The following is a 4,734-nucleotide window of genomic DNA, read 5'->3' as shown; positions in this document are numbered from 1 at the left end:
GTCTTCCAGCTTCTATTTCTGTCTCAATTAGAGAACCAACCAGTTTTAGTCCCATGTTCATATCGTACGTGAAGTTTAATGCTGGTTAGTAATGGAAAATACAGTTTATTCTCCAAGGTAATTATAATCTTTAGTTTGCTGTGACTGTAATAACTTGCTGTCATGAGGTGAAGAACCTCTGAGCTTCTTCACCCCTACATACCTTATCGGTCTCTCAGGTCACATCAGCTGCTCTTGGAGGTACCGAGATCCAGAAGGAAGCTCAGAGTGGGCAGGGCTTCTCTGTCATGGGCCCTAAATTATGGAACACCTTGCCTTTACAGGTCAGAGAGGCCCCTTCACTGTCCACTTTTAAAGCTCGTCTTAAAACCCATCTATTTTACTTGGCTTTTAACTCCAGCAGGACCTAGTTTTAAATTGTATGTTTGTTTTTAAACTGTAAGAGTTATATTTTTTTATTGTTATGTTGTGTTTTAATGTACAGCACTTTGTATCGGCTGTGGTTGTTTTAAGGTGCTTTATAAATAAAATTAGATTGGACTGGATTGGATTTTATTTTGAGCACTTTCTCAGTGAAATTTGAAGGGATTTTGTCAAACCTGAGGAACTCCAATCCATTTTCCACATTGTTGAGGTTCATTTTTGTTGCTGGGAACACAGCGACTCCTGTTTGACCCAAATCAACCGTACTCAGACTGTTTGGAGATGTTAGTGTGTCGGTGCATCTTCAAAAAGTCAAATTCACATTAAAAAAGTAAATTAGCCTTAAATACATTGTTCTTCCGGGGTTTTTCTGTCAGGAAAAAGTTTGAGTCATGCGCAGACATCTTCGTTCTGACTGGTAGAGGATACTGCTAACTAGTTGCTAATATATCCTTGCTAGGTAGTTGGTGTGTCTTCCATCTGTCATTGATGATGGACTCAACATCACCAACACACATCAATCAATCAAGTTTTATTTGTATAGCACATTTCAGCAGCAGGACATTTCAAAGTGCTTTATACAATTAAAATAAAAACAAATGACATTGAATAAACAGTGAGAAAGATAAAAACATTGAAACCCGCACCCCTTTTAGGACTTGAGTTAAACGCCGTTTAACTGGGACTCTAACCCTCTGGGACCTTAGTCAAAAACACCGTTTGACAAGGACTCCAACCTCTAGGTTTTTAGTTAAAACGCCGTCAACTGGGACTCTAAACCCCGTAGGACGTAGCTGAAACACCCAGTGTTTCAGCTGTTCCACATGTACATAGATTGTGTTCCTACAGGACAGACTGCTGTGGGGGAAAACAGTACTTAGTCACCAATTGTGCAAGTTCTCCCACTTAAAAAGATAAGAGGTCTGTAACTGACATCATAGGTAGACCTCAACTAAAAATTTCAGAAAATCACATTGCCTGATTTTTAAAGAATTTATTTACAAATAAGGGTGGAAAATAAGTATTTGAACCTTGGCAATGACAGGTCGAATGTCATTGCCAATAATGACATTATTATGCCAATAATAATGTCATTATATCGACATAATAATAATTACATTATTATAATAATGTAATTATTATTATGTCGAATGTCATTGCCAATAATTACATTATTGGCATAATAATGTCATTATTGGCAATGACATTCGACATAATTACATTATTATAGTAATGTAATTGTAATAATGATTATGACATTATTACAAGGTTGTACAAGGTTGGCACATCGTTGCTGGAATGTCGGCCCATTCCTCCAGCACATCTCCTCTAAAGCAGTGATGTTCTGGGGCAACACAGACTTTCAACTCCCTCTAAAGGTTTTCTATAGGGTTGAGATCTGGAGACTGAGTAGGCCACTCCAGCACCTTGAAATGCTTCTTATGAAGCCGCGCCTGTGTTGCCCAGTGTGTTTGGGATCATCGTCCTGCTGAAAGACCCAGCCACATTTCATCTTCAATGCTCTTGCTGGTGGAAGGAAGTTTGCATTCAAAATCTCAATTCACGGCCCTATTCATTCTTTCCTTTACACGGACCAGTCGTCCTGGTCCCTTTGCAGAGAAACAGCCCCAAAGCATGATGCTGCCATCCCCATGCTTCACAGTTGGTATGGTGTTCTTTGGATTCAACTCAGCCTTCACTCACCTCCAAACACGACGAGTTGTGTTTATACCAAACAGGTCTACTTTGGTTTCATCTGACCAAATGACATTCTCTTCAGGAACATCCAAATTCTCTCTAGCAAGCTTCAGACGCGCCCGGATATGTACTGGCTTAAGCAGGGGAAACATTTGGTAATGCAAGGTCTGAGTCCCTGACGGCGTAGGGTGTTACTGTCTGTAGCCTTTATAACGTTGATCTCAGCTTTCTGCAGGTCATTCACTTGATCCCCCGTGTGGTTCTGGGATTTTTGCTCACTATTCTTGTGATCATTCTGACCCCGCAGGCTGAGATCTTGGTGGAGCCTCTGATTGAGGGAGATTAGCATTGTTCTTGTAGGTCTTCCATTTTCTGATTATTGCTCCCACAGATTTCTTCACACCAAGCTGCCTGCCGACTGCAGATTCAGTCTTCCCAGCTTGGTGCAGCTCTTTGGTCTTCACCAGAGTGGAACTTGGAGTGTAACTGTTTGAGGTTGTGGGCAGGTGTCTTTTATACTGTTAATGAGTTGGTGCCATAAATACAGGTAATGGGTAGAGGACAGAGGAGCCTCTTAAAGAAGTTACAGGTCTGTGACAGACAGAAATCTTGCTTGTTTGTAGGTGACCAAATGCTTATTTTCCACCCTTATTTGCAAATAAATTCTTTAAAATCAGAAAATGTGATTTTCTGATATTTTTTTCTCATTTTGTGTCTCATAGTTGAGGTCTACCTGTGATGTCAACAGGCCTCTCTCATCTTTTTAAGAGGGAGAACTTGCACAATTGGCGACTGACTAAATACTTTTGTCCCCACTGTATATTAAAAGTAAACGTTTATTTATTAATGCAGAGCATTGATGACAGCTAGGTATTTCACCTGAGTTCTGAAAGAAATACAATTGTATTTTCCTTGACTTTATATTTATATTATCTGAGTAATATAAAAGGTAAAGGCAGCAGTTAAGTAATTTATTTACTTTGTAATTAAAACTGCGTTGTTTGTAAATTGACTGAGAGCGTTATTTTATGTAAATATTGCAATTTAAAGAAAAATTACTGAGACGTAAGAGCACTATGCATTTTATATGGATTTGCCTTTTGATTGGTTACTGAGACAGTCCATCCCTTACGTGACTCGTGATTGGTTGAGAGGAGAGGAGACGGGATGAAGAAGAAGAGGAGAGACGTTATGATGGAGAACGGAGGGAAGACGAGCGGACAAGAAGTGAAGAAACACGGCCAGGAGGGAGAGAAAACCGGACAAAGCGCGGAAAAGGACGAGATTCAGGGAAGTAGGAGAAGCTTGGAGAGCGGTCGGTGCGAGAGGGACGAGACGAGAGGAGACAGACGCAGGTAATCACGATGGGCTTCGAGCTAAGCTAAGCTAGCTAGCCGCTTCAGCCCCACGGTTTGTGCTGCGTTCAATGGCAGTTGGGAAGTCGGAGTTGTTATAGAGAGCAGCTTTTTTTAAATTTTCATTTTCTATTTTTAATAGAACTTATCCATTACATTTTATGTTAAGTTTTTACTCTTTCTTAAAAGATTGTTTTTACTACACACCGAGTAATTGCCATAATGTTGAGCAGATTTGGAGAATTAATCCATCTATTTTACTGAAATTAAAGTGTGCACATAATCTGATAAAATTTTCAAATCTACTTTCTTTCCTTTCAACAAACAGAAAATCTTATTTGCACATGAATTTACTTGATATAACAAGATAAACGTGCCAATATTAGTTCAATTAACGGATGTCACACTCAGAAAGTTTGAACCTCTGCAAAAAACTGCATTTTAATCACAACCAGCTGCTGATTTTACTGAGTTTTGGGATTTCCAGTTAAATCCTTTATTTTCTGGTTTGGTTGAATCAGGTGTGGCCCACGTTGGGCTGTGGCGCGTCATATCTATGTTGGTTTATTCTCAGCTAAAATAGGTTTACTGTTGTTAACAAATGTAAAATATGTCAGAGATGCGGCGATCAGAGCTTTTCTGTCCAACACTGATTTTCAGTTTTCATTCTGCTCTGATCTTCCAGTTCCTGGATTTTTTCTCCAAAGACAAAAATGTTCTGCAGGTTCTGAGTTTCAGGTAGAAGTTCTGAATGAAACAGAGAATATTAAGATTTTATCACTTTATGCTTGACCTCTGACCTTCATGGGATGGGAATGTTTTACTTTAATTAGGACTTTCTGAAAGGCAGAGTTGATGGAAAATATTTTTCATGCGAATATTTAAATTTGAACAGGAAAAGAACAGAATGAGCAGCAAATGAACCAAATGCAGAAGAAGAAAATGTTTTTATTTTTCTAAAACACATGAAGAAAAACTGCAGCAAATAAACAAAAGAAAGATTTAATATTCAAATCTGGAGCCGACAGAAATAGGAAATGTTTAGTGATTGAGAACAACTGATCAATATTTCAATAAAATGATGAATGAAATGAAAAAAACCCATCTTGATATTCAATGTGAAGCTTTGACTGGAAACAACAGAAAATTATGAGGACCCTGAAATAATCCTGGAATAATCCCACCTTCCATCTTCAAAGGACTTAAAGAAGAAAACGTTTCCAAGGACTCAATCAGAATTGACTCACCAAGAAATAGA

The sequence above is a fragment of the Poecilia reticulata genome, chromosome 12 (genome assembly GCF_904066995.2).
Source record: "Poecilia reticulata chromosome 12, P_reticulata-male-v2, whole genome shotgun sequence".
In the NCBI taxonomy this organism is placed as follows: domain Eukaryota; kingdom Metazoa; phylum Chordata; class Actinopteri; order Cyprinodontiformes; family Poeciliidae; genus Poecilia; species Poecilia reticulata.
This window is presented reverse-complemented; position numbering follows the sequence as displayed.